The sequence below is a fragment of the Chiroxiphia lanceolata genome, chromosome 4 (assembly GCF_009829145.1).
Source record: "Chiroxiphia lanceolata isolate bChiLan1 chromosome 4, bChiLan1.pri, whole genome shotgun sequence".
NCBI lineage: Eukaryota > Metazoa > Chordata > Aves > Passeriformes > Pipridae > Chiroxiphia > Chiroxiphia lanceolata.
In genome coordinates, this window is record NC_045640.1 from 12,171,893 (window position 1) to 12,184,592 (window position 12,700).

The 12,700-nt window shown below is 38.4% G+C and overlaps 1 protein-coding gene across 9 annotated transcripts in view; it reads right to left on the reverse strand.

Moving 5' to 3' along the window:
- The window catches only part of SORCS2 (sortilin related VPS10 domain containing receptor 2), a 598,972-nt gene that overhangs the window by 223,437 nt on the left and 362,835 nt on the right, over window positions 1-12,700 (reverse strand). The gene's annotated exons all lie outside the window — the stretch shown is intronic.

A 12,700-nucleotide genomic window follows, 5' to 3' on the forward strand; every position in this document is an offset into this window, starting at 1 on the left:
ATGGCACCATGGAAGGAATTGACTGGTTTGCAATATTGGTTTGAGCCTTTGATATGGTCATGGATTTCTCTGTTAATTTTTGTGTCATAGTTCCAGCTGAGACTCCTTGAGAGAATCATCCATATTTAGCTGTTGTTGAACCAACCGCTGCTTCCAACCTTAACCAGCCAAATCTGGGCAGAATATGGTTTCTCTTTCCCTGTACTTTCAGAGAAGAATCAGTACTTCAGGCTCTGTTGTGAAACTCCTTTGCTCTGCACCTTTTACTCAGCATAACAGATCCAACCAAAGCACGTAATCCCTCCACACATTTGACTGTTACCTCTTCTGTTGGGGCTGTTTTCATCAGCAGTAAATGAAGTCCCTCATCTATGCCTAGCACTGGTGAAATTGCTTGACCTTCTAGAAACATACACACTTTGAAAACCTTTTCACAGATCTTTCATCTTTATCTTGTACAAGGACTGACTATTTTTCAAATTGTTTGCAAGCTGCTGGGCATAAAAAGCCTTTCATGATTACCATCTCTTCCTATTTTACTTGGTGTGAGGGTGCTAAAAATGTGAGCATCAATGATGTCTTCTACCAGAAAATACAAACTTTAAACTGCCCAAAGTGTTACACCTAATAGGTTTCTTATAATCATGAAGACAGATGGAATGGCATATCTGAACACAAACATAACAAATTTAGGACTATATACATCTGCAGAATTAATGGTTCAGGATATTTTTTTGGCAGTCAAAGTGATCTAGAAAATTATCAGAATTAAAATTGGCAATTTATTTTTCCAGAATAAAGGCAGGTTCAACAGGTGACTCAGGAAATCTTAGGTGACAAAGTCAGTAATTTTTAATAGGTAAGAGAATAGAAGCTAAAATACAAACTGTACTTTAGCGTTTTGTTTTCACTTTTGAGGTTTAAATTTCAGGATGGTTGGGTGAGAGAGAAAGAGAGAACAGCTCAGGGCACCCTTCTTTATTGTAAAGCTTGATAAAACTCATGAGAAATCACAGTAGATTTTCTCTGATTAAAAAAGGCAAAGGTAAAATGGCTGTTGTCAAAACCTTGACTATGTTGCTTGCTCTTCCCCAGTAAGGCTCATTTGATTGCAACTTGACTCATCAGATGTTGTTTTAACACCTCTTGAGATGCACAAAGTTGATGTCTATGCTTCCCTGAAGACAAGAACATATTTTTCAAGGCTCTAGACTGCCAGCCACGCTGCAGTGAAACATATGCTGTCCTGTTACTTCAGATAATAAATGGCTTCTCTTTCATTCAGTGATTCAGCCACAGAAACAAATTATTTTGTCTCCTGAGACTTTTGAAATGAGTGAGGTCTCTGCAAACAGGCATCAACTGCATTGTGTTTACTGGGTAATATACTTCTAACACAGGGCTAGGTTATTCCAACTAAGCTGTGGTAATTCAGCTGGCTTTTGTAAGCAGCAGCTGAGGTAATCAGTTGTGACTCCACTATTCCCAACAGCAACCCTTATGGAAAGTCTATAAATATTGCATACCCACCATTACATGTGATGGACAAATATTGACAATATACTGTATTCTGAAATGCTCAGTAAGTAACCTCATTCCCATGAGAGAGCCCCATTTACATAGAGTTTTTTAGATTGAGTAACATATCTAAGATTACAAAGACATCTGGTGACATTCCTTTTAGAAATCTGGAGTACTGACATCAGTCACCAGCTCAACCCCATGTGGCACTACTACTCCTTGTACTGTCGTTCCCTTGGCAGGGAGAGCATTTCATCTGAATTATGGGTTCTTCACATAGAACTAGTCTCACAGCAACCACCATCTCACTCACTGTATTTGGAAACCACCCATCACCACAGTGCACTCAATCCCCTCATCCAGATCATTAATATCTTTATCAATGATCTGGATGAGGGGACCATAGAATCATAGAATACCAGGTTGGAAGGGACCTCAAGAATCATCTGGTCCAACCATTCTCAGCAAGAGTGCACTTTCAGTAAGTTCACAGATGACACCAAGTTAGGCAGGAGTGTTTGTCTGCTGGAGGGCAGGAAGCCTCTGGAGAGGGATCTGGACAGGCTGGATCACTGGGATGAGGTTCAACAAGGTGAAAGTGCCAGGTCCTGCCCTTGTGACCCTCACATGGGGGATTTGTCTCCCTGGCACTTAGGGACATGGTCTAGTGGTGGCATTGGCAGTGTTAGGCTTACGGTTGGACTTGATAATCTTGAAGGGTTTTTTCAATATAAATTACTCTGTGATTTTATGGTATTCCTGTGTGAAGTGGGGATTCATACCCTGAAGCTTTAGAAAGGGAAGAAGTGAGTTTACAAAGAGATTTGGACAAAATAATGCCAGTACATTTCTTTGTCCAAAGGAAAGAAATACCACATTATGAAAGCAGAGCACCAGTTTGAGGTGATTCTTGACCAAAATTCCATCTGATATACAATTTTGTATCTGATGTACAACTCTCTCAGCTTCCAGTGCTGCAGCCACTACCAGTGCCAGTGCAAGGCTGCCCAGCAATACAGGCTGAGCTTAATGCTGCTGCTGCTGCTCCTGGGGTGAGGGTGCCAGGAAAAGCCCCCTCCAGGCCGATCCACAGCTGGAAGGGCGGGAGAAGAAAAAGAGGAGTGGAATAGAAATAAGCTGGAAAGGAAAGCTGGAGGGAGAGACACTATTGAAACACATTTTTGGAGCTTTCACACAAGCAAAGTGGGGAGAGACATGCCATTTCTAGCAGTCCACTGCTCCCATAAACTAACTGCAGCCACAAGGAATAAAAGAAAACCAGGTCACAGTGATGTCAGACCTCCCCAGGTTATTATTGCCATTCTTTCTATCTGGAAAATCAATACTCAAAACACATGAAAGGCCAGATTGCAGCACTGTACACTGCTAAACAACAGCCCTACATGAAAGGTCATCAAGCTGGGGTACCTCTGATTACCACATAATATACTACAACAGAGCTGGGCAAGCTTAAATTGGAGGTTTCCTCCTGGTTTTTATGGTTCCTTAAGAAATGAAAATAAGCTGGAAACTCAAACCCTTCAGGGGAAAAGTATAATAGCATCTTACTGTGCAACCATCAACATACATTTAACTGAATTAAAAAGTAAACTGAAAATTTGTTGTTCATCCTCATTCTTCATTTTTCGAAAATGGTTACAGCCTTGAGAATAGACCTTCTGTGGAGATTTCTGGTAAAGGCCACAATAGATGTCACTGCCAGTTTACAAACACAGTGTTCTTTGGGGATAATTTTGTTAGCTGAAGGTTCTGAACTGATCTGCAGAGAAGGCAGAAAGGGGGACTTTAGCATTCTCCCACTGCATCACTTGCTGATTTTAAATAAACTTACTTTCTACCATGAACATTTAGAGATTTAGCCTTTCTCTGTTTTTTTCGGATGATATTTAGCTTACATTTCTGAACATGGCTTATATGCCATGGGAGGAGACAGAGTAGTGTTAAGGAACAGCAAAATGTCCAACCTCAGTCGCTGACAAGCTGCAGTAGTTTCTTCAGTCAAAGAGAGCAGACAAGAGAGGGCAAAAAATCACCACAAACAACCCCCAGTGTGCTATCAAAATATTCAAAAGAGATAAATAACTGACAATTACCTAAATGATGGACCACTGAACACAAGAAAACAGAAAAACACAGCACTGTTACCTGTAGACTGCGAGCATGAGCCTAATGAATTTGCCTCTTAATATCTTAGTTTAAAAAAAAAAGGGGGGGAAGAAGATAATCCCCTTACTAACAAATCAAAGAATTTGAGAAATATGTAAGTAGAGCAGAATACCTTACAACTTTGAGGAAAACTCACAGTTATAAATATTGTGTAAGTCAAAAATTTACGAGCTATCAGAGTAAAAAATGTATAAGATTCTGGCACTTTACAGGCTATTAAAATGTCAGGGCACTTTCAGAAAAAATAAATTTTGGTCCAAAAACGCTGAAGTGGCAAATGCAATGTTTTCAATGTGCACTTTAATTTTGGCAAGTTTCTGAGGCCAAATACTAATTTTAATTAGGAGTATTTATTATTTTTATAAACAAACCTTGACATACTTTTAAAATGCTACATTTACAAGGATCACAGTTTAAGCAAAATATTTCACTTAATCTCACTGGATTTCCTTATCTTGGCTCCATCAAATCTTTTCCAAACTTTTTATTTTTATTTTTTCAGAATTTTTCAGAGTATTGATAAAAATTTCTGATCTTAACACAGCCAGGCTTTATGTGGTAACTGGTTTATAGTAGGTAAGTGTCAATAAAAAGTGAATTCTACGAATTGTGCAGAAACACAGGGCCAACCTTTTCCAACCAAGTACCTAAAATTCAACTCCCATTTTCATTTTTGAGTATAACTTTTTAAAGATGTTGTTCAAATTGCCTCTAACACTTTATAAAAGCTTTAAAACTTTCATTATCTTCACAGATAGGCTTTCTACAAAGTTAAAAAATTTGACTCAGAAGTCACATCTTTAGTCTTAGAAGAGATATTGATGAATATTTTATCAAATTCTGTGTATTAACCTATTTAATCTTACAAAACAACAACACAAAAAGTGTAAAAATCTACTAGGTCTTTGCTTAAACCTAATTATGATCTTACCATTGAAAATATTTCCTAAATTTCAGTCCTTCATTCTGGAACTATTAACCATTCTGGTTTTTTATGTTTTGGGTTTTTTTCCAAAATACACTTTCATATATTTGACTACTGATATTTACGGTATTGACAGACCTTCCACTAGCCCAAACCGGTAATAATGTATTTTATTTAATTAATCTATTATTTTGTTGAGAGGCAAAAGACTACTTTTGTGCTTCAAGCTGAGAGACTGACTTAGATGTGTGGCATATTATTAAATTTCTCTAGTTTCTTTCCCATGCAAGTAATTTATATCTTTCTGTTTCCACATCTGTAAAAGGGAAATCTTATAACCTCCCCAGAATTCCCAAAGCTATTAACAGGAGACACCAAATCATCTACATGCATATAAAATTTTGAGATCTTATGGTAGAGTACAACTCAAAGTGGTTTTAATACACCAACAATATTGGAATGGAACATTAGTACCTCCTGAACAGCATTTTAGTCCAGAAAGGACAGTTTTATAGACTTTGTCATCTTAAGTCAAGTGAAAAGTTACAGTTGGACCTTGCAATAATGTACATCATGTGAGAGTTTCTGAAGAGCCTTTGGGCTTTGCAATCCCAAGGCCCAGCAGAAACCCTGTATCCCTGAGCTCTCCAGAGCAAATATGTAAAAAATAGAGGCCCAGATCTGTTGCTCCTGCGCTGCAGCACCTTGAAGAGAAAAGAAGCATTTCTGAAATCTTCAGTTCCAGCAGGTAAGAGAATTGTCTTTGCTGGAGCCCACAGAAAGAACCAAGTGTGAGATACTATTATTCTCATGGACAGACTGGAACTTTTAGCCAAACTCCACTAGTTTATGCCTGCTTGCACTGCATCCCAAACAAACTGTAAAAGCACTTACATAAAGTGATGCAATGTGTAAAAAAATTAGTTCCTAGGTATGGCTGAATGAAACAAACAGGACATATATTAGGACTAAAAAACTACTCCAGTGCATTTAATATCCTTAATTGACATGAGAAGTTTGCTTATTCCCATGGATCCCAGGCTGATTCCTGTAGTCATAGTTACACTGAATGCACAGCTTTTCATCCAACTAGCAGTTGTTCAGTTTTGGCACCAAGTTTTAGAAGATAAACACTCCACAATCCCTCAGTGCTACCTGACACACTTCCATCGCCAGACCTTTCCACCAGACCTCCTTGCACAGACTTAGTGTCTTCTAGAAAAGAATGAGAGCATTTGAAAGTCAAGTCTGAAAGTCATTTCAATGGCCAGACTGCTAATATTCTTTAGAGGACTGAGAATAAGTTTGTAAATCTGTAAATTGTAGACCCAGCAACTGCAGCAAAAAATAATCCTGTTCTGCTCAGGACAAGTAGCTTATTCTCCTTATTTAAGTGAGAATATAAGTACTACCATCATATTCAAATTATTACCTATGTACTGAACCAGCCACGACTGATAAATGCTAAACAATCTTGAAAAACATATGAACACATTTATAACAGTTATTTTCAGCATGCTGCAAATCTTAAAATGCTGTTCAGCACTGCAGAGATGTGATAGAAAAAATACCTTATAAAGGTGCATTCCTTTTGAAATGGGTTCATAAAAACACTTAGCACTTCTTTAGGGATCATAGGTATGTAGGATCATATGCAGACCAGTATTGTCATCTTAAGTTTCTAAACTAGGAAACTAAACCAGACTAATTCTGCACCTTTTGCAAAACCTTACCTTGTAAGGCAGGCTGTCAAATCATGTCTTGTCACAGTGTTTTTGCACAAGGCAAATGATATTACAAGGTGTGAGGCAATAGGAAGCCAGGCTTCAGGGAGGCTCAGGATTGTGCAAGGTCATGGAAACTCAAGTCAGGTCTCCTGGCTAACAGCTCCCCGATTGATTCATCCTACCACCGCTGCTGAAGAGATTCATTTTATGAATGTGTTAGAGATGTGTCAGCAGATTTATTATTATCCCAAGAATATTGTGATTTTTTTAATAGTTACATAGACAATAGCTACATTCTCCTAAATAATATTTTACTTCAGTAATTATAATGAAATAAAAAGCTTTAATTTCGTCAAGAATCTACTTGTGAGGTATAGGAAGAAGTAATGCTCAGAAATGGAAGGAAGAGAGTGTTGAAAAGAAATTAGGAGATGAAAGGACAGAAAGGGGTGACGAAAGGTTGCAAAAAATCATGAAAAAAGGTTAAGAAGAGAAATAGTAGTTAGGCACAATCCAAAACAAGCTGGCATAAGATCCCTTCTCAAAACCAAACCAACAATATTAGGGAGAGTCCACCATTCCATTGATAGCAATCTTCTGCCATGAAGGGACGACACTAACCTAGTGCATTCCTTCCACAGATGGAAAAAGTCTGTCTCTAGAACAAGCCCCAAAGAGGCCAGCACCAAGTGGCTTCAGAGGTGACTTAGTTGAATGTAAGTGATTCCAGTTTCCAGGAGGAAAAATCTTTCTCTGACTGACAGAAACACATACTGTGTTAAAAAAAAATAAAATAAAAACATCCTGTTTTATCTTTTCATGGATTTTTGCTGACTGTGTTGAAATATATGGGTGCAAGCTGCATTAGAAGGGTATGATTAAAATATATTTGCCACACACGTCCTGGTTTTCCAGTAGAAGTTTGCCACTGCTGCAGGGGACCTTGGCTACTGAGAATCAGGGCTCATTTCAGAATTAGAAACAGGTAAGCAAAGTTACATTCATCCCTTCTAATAAATGCCACAAAGAGAGTGAAATAAACAAAATCAATGGAATACTTAACTTCCACATTAGTCTAGAAGTCCTGTATAAATGCTTGTGCCACAACAGCCAGATTGCAGCAGTTGACTGGTTTAAGCACCAGTTTTACTCCTGGCAGGGCAGGGGGACAGCAGCCCCGGGGATCCTCAGGGGAGCGAGCATGCTGCCAGTCCTGCAAAATGGCCATGGCAACAATTTAAACCCTGCTCATTTCCACTGTGATTCCATGCCAGCTCTGGGGAAAAAAATCGTGCTGCATCGCTGCTGCTGAGAGAGCCAGAGGAGGTTGTGTGGTCAGCACAAGCGAAGGGAAGTCGAACTGCTACAGTGAAGAGAAGCAGCATTTGACACATCAGTAGACTGGAAAATGCCAGCATAGCATGAAGCATGGAAGCTGTGACTCATGCTGCCATTCTATCACTGGGGAAATTGAGAAGGAAACACTCAGGTCTCCAGGAGATGCAGAAGATCCATCAGCAAGCATGATGAACATGTTTCAAACATACTACGCCATTATTTTTGGGCTTTCTGGGAATATGACTACTGTATATTGTCCTTGCAGACCTCCTGAATGGTATTACTGATCTTTCTTCAAATACTGTTTAGGAGTTTTCACATAACTCAGTCTAACCACAGGAACAACTAACCAGTAGGTCCATGTTAAGGAGGTTAAGATGAAAGAGTTCCCAATTTCCTCCCTTCTGCAACGTGGAACCTTGATAGAGCCTCTAGGCATGTTGTGATGTTCAGTAGATAATTAGACAAAAGAAATCTCAACACACAGGATAATTGCAATTGATATGAATAGTCTAAATTAATCACAGAAAACCCTTATTTTGCATATGCCAGTTTAGCAGAAACCTGACTCTATTCTATAGACTTACCTGTACCCATTTCATCCAAGCATACTGGGCAACCAATTAATACTTATTGAGTACCATAAGATGCTTGTTATTAATCCTTTACCACTTCCTCTTTACAACGAGCTTTTCTCTCTTTTCTCCTCTTACCTTTTGCAAAGATTCAGCTTCAGTAATGCAATCACATCTTCCTTTCTGGTTTTATGTGCAACAGAATTCTCGCAGATTCAGTAACTTTCTATTCATTCTTCACATGGACATCTTCTCATTTGGACACTATTCCATATATTAGGATTTGCCTCTTTCTTATATTTAATTCTGCAAGTTCCATATTGCATCAGATCTTCCAGGATAATATTATCATGAGAATGTATAGCCTTAAAAAAAAGGTGTGCATGACCCTCAAAAATATTGATTAGAAGGCTGTTGTAGCTCTTGCAAGGACACAAGAAATTCTCTGCCATGCTGGAGAAAAGCCTTGTTCGGGTCTTGCTGAGGTCTGGAGACCTACCACAGACAATTCTGGTTGATTAGTTGAGTTTGGTTTTTCCCTTAGTTGATATCTTAAGCAGAGAAGGATTTCAGAAGTACTTGCAGGTCAATGAGCACATGGACAGGCTATACAAGGGAAACACACACCTTACCTCATGTCCTGCGCAGCAAATCCACACACGCCCCCATTTTCTCTGGCATATGACTCAGATTTAAAATTGAGCATAAGAATTAAAATTTTTAAAAAATGAGCTTTGAAATGACAGCCTGGACTAAATTTTCAAAATTACCCTTATTTTCAGACATAGTAAATCAAAATCCCAGAGCTTGAAACCCTTCTGGTGTATAACATTGTGCCATTCCCACTTACGATTTCTCTGACCAGTCAGTTCCTCAGCAGCACACTGAGGGTAGCTTCAGACATGCTTTCTGCTGTGTGCTCTTGATTGACTAGTCCTATTTCTCCAAGCAATGATCCCTGCTCATCGTAATAGGAAATAAAACCTTGCTGAAAATACGATGCTTGGATTCCTTCTCTTCCCAGAATTACTGGGAGGGAAATGGATGTCTCTCAAGTGCAGAATCATATGCACAATGGTCTCTTAACACTTGCTCAGAGGTCTTTTCCATTTTCACATAAATCTTTTTTATGTTGTACTCCCACCAACTAGTCATTTTATTTTTGGCTTCACTACAGTAAACTTAATTTAACATTATGGCTTTTAGGTAGTTGTTGGTCTGCTTTTATGACTAATGAGTTTTAGACAGGAAATTCATAAAAACAGAACAAAAACATCCATAATAAGCATGCAGCAAAGACAGGTCTATTTTTCCTTAGAATAACTGTATGCCTGAGCACAAAAGAATGTGAAAGTTGCACACTAGGCTACAAAATCACCATGGAAGGCCAATCTCAAAAACTTTAATTGAGATCTCCCAGCGTCAAATGAATGATAGGATAGAATAAAAACACAGAATGTCTGTTCAAGTGTGCAGCCGTTTAGCCCACACCCCCTCTACCTTGATGAGCAATTATCCTACATACTGTGGGAAACCCACACACTTCTTGTGGCAGTCACTTGTCCTGTTAGTCAGGTTTGTTGGCTTGGCGTTTTTTTGTGGGATGTTTTCTTTCTCTTTTTAAATGAATTGCAGCTTTTAACCACAGTGTACTTCAGGTGCTGGACTACAGAATATTTCTAGGTTCAAAAAGAGAAGAACTGACACAAAAAGTTTTAGAGGCAGCTTCAGACTGCATGGTTCAATATTCTAGCAGACATCATGCAAGAAAGTATTCAAAGACAAACATGTATCTGATCAATGAAAGCTGGGAATTCCTTTCTAGCTCTGCACATACAAGAACAGGATGGAGAAACGCTTAGAAAGTGTTTTCAACATTTTCATGGAAACCAAACCAAACCTTTCTCTGTCACACTATGTAGAAAAATGCATTTATAGTCTACTGGTTAAGAGAGAGGGTATACTCAAATAAAATAGTAACACTGCTACTAGCTTTGACTTATTGGAAGGGTTACATGGAGTTACAATATGAAAATTACATAGGAGTTACACATTTTTTATGCAGCTCCATTTACATGCAAAGTGTGAAAAAGCCCTGGTCTCTCAACTGTAGCATAAATCAGTCCGACTGGAAAGCTGTGGCTCCTAGCCATTTATCCAGTAAATAGCTCAAATACTTCTCTAACAGCCAGATTCCTAGTGATTGTTCCATTTATGTTTTAATTTTCAACTGTTCCACTCTCTGTTTCTCAAAGCTTTACCCTACTTTTTTCACGTATACATACTCACACCCCATCAAACAGCATCCATCAAATCCTCCTCCTGCATGTCATGGTTCTGGTGGTGCTGGATGAATCTCTGCTGGGGACAGTGACTCCAGTTAACAGCTCAGTGAAAGCTCTGACTGTTTCAACCTACTGAGTTCCACTTGCATTTCTAGCAAGCTTCCTGGTTGTCAACTAGGCAATTGCTCATCACCTGTGTGTGAATAAAATCTGGTATTTCTTCCCAAGACTGCCTCCCACAGCAATCTACCTACTAGCAAAGTATGGGTGGGTGAAAAAAGAAATTGATTCCTGGGCATACTTCTGGTAGTATTTGGAAATTCTGAAGGCAAACTGAACAGGCCTGTACAGAATTCTCAAGCAAAATGATGCAGTCAGATCACATCAGTGCTCTGGTGGTGCATCACGAGAATAAAACTGAATGGTGACACTGCTTATAAGGAAAGAAGGCATCATGGTAGAGAACACAACACACAGACTCATATTCTGTAATTTCACAGGGAAACCTTCCTGAAATAACTACTCACCTTCTTGAAAGGAATATTCCTTAGTTCACTTCAATAAAAGTGTAAGATAATTCTGCTCTCTATTCTGGCAGATGTTCTGGAATGGTCTCTAAGGAAACTGATACTTGAGTATTCTTTACAAGTAAATGTAGTCATACTGCATTTTGACAACTTCTACTACCAGTTGTTCTGCTCTAAAAGACAAATGTCAAAATGATGTAGGACTGCATTTACCTGTAAGTGCTTACAAACATTGCTCAAGCCAGTTGCATCTTGGGAAATGCTTTTATAGCTGTGGCAAATACGCTTTTGTGATGTGTAATTCATACTATTTTAAATTATCAGGTGTTAAAATACTGTATAAGATAGCCTATATCCTTAATACTATCTCAAGTGCTCTGCATTGTTTGTCAAACACCTAAGCACGTTTGTCATCTTGCCTTTTAGTTTGGAAAAACATGCAGCCATTGGTTATTGTGACAGCTTGGAAATGTAAGTGTTCAACCCATTTAACTAATAAGTTGGTGTAAGCAAAATCAACATTTATTTTCTCTTAATATAAAAAGCCTGAATATAAACTGCTCAGCTGCCTATTTTCCAAAGGCATATAAAAGGAAGAATGGATGCACCAGTTGCAGCAGCAGGAATTAAAACTAAAATATGCACTGAATGTGGGGAAAAAAATCAGTATGCTCATTCAACTCCTCCTCAGCACCATTATATAAACAGAATTAAGGCAAATATGTAATTTCTACATCCAACAGCATATATGCCCTAAAAAATTGTTAAATATTTTGTTGATACTTTAGTGAAACTGAGTTCTGCTAACTTTTTTTTTTTTTGTAGAAAGAATTTACTTTGTTCATCTAACTCCAGATTGACACCCCAGAAACCATAATCTCATACTCCACAAACCATGTGCATTACTTCCAAATCACCATTATAATATTGTTTTGGAAAACAGAGAATACAAATTATTTCCCCCACATGGTACATTATGGGATTCCTGCACCATTCTATGCTACTGGCATATAGTAATTACTGAAAAGGAGATAATTGCATAAAATGTGTTGTCTAAAGTGCAGGAACATCCCTTATCACTGCACAGCACTTCAAGGCTTGCACAGGGTAAGACTATTTTACTTCACAGATCAATGAAAAAGTGCTTCAAAAGGAGAAGCCAGCATCACAGAAGAACTCACCTTCATTACTCTATGATTTTCCAAAACTGTATCAGAATAAGTTTCATTGTCTTTAGTTGCAGGTTTACATTACACTAAAACCAGAGAGAATGCAAAGCATATATTAATGCATACTTAGGAATTGTGAACTCCTAATTACAGTGTTACCTTGCCTATTACTCCGTTGTTTCATAGCATTTAGGGGGATTCTACATGGTCATTTGCAGGTAGGTGAAAATGTTTTCTACTTGTGCAGCTGACTGACTGCAATTCAGCTCTGAATCACAAATAATACAGCCACAGTTCACAAGTCCATCCCATGATTTCACCAGAAAGGCCCATTCAGAGCAATACACAAAGCCCTCTAAAGCTCTATCCCCAGAGATTTGTCATCATTTCTTGTCAAAACTGGGGTTTATAGCTTGAGTCCTGTGGTAACAACAGCAGCAACACAA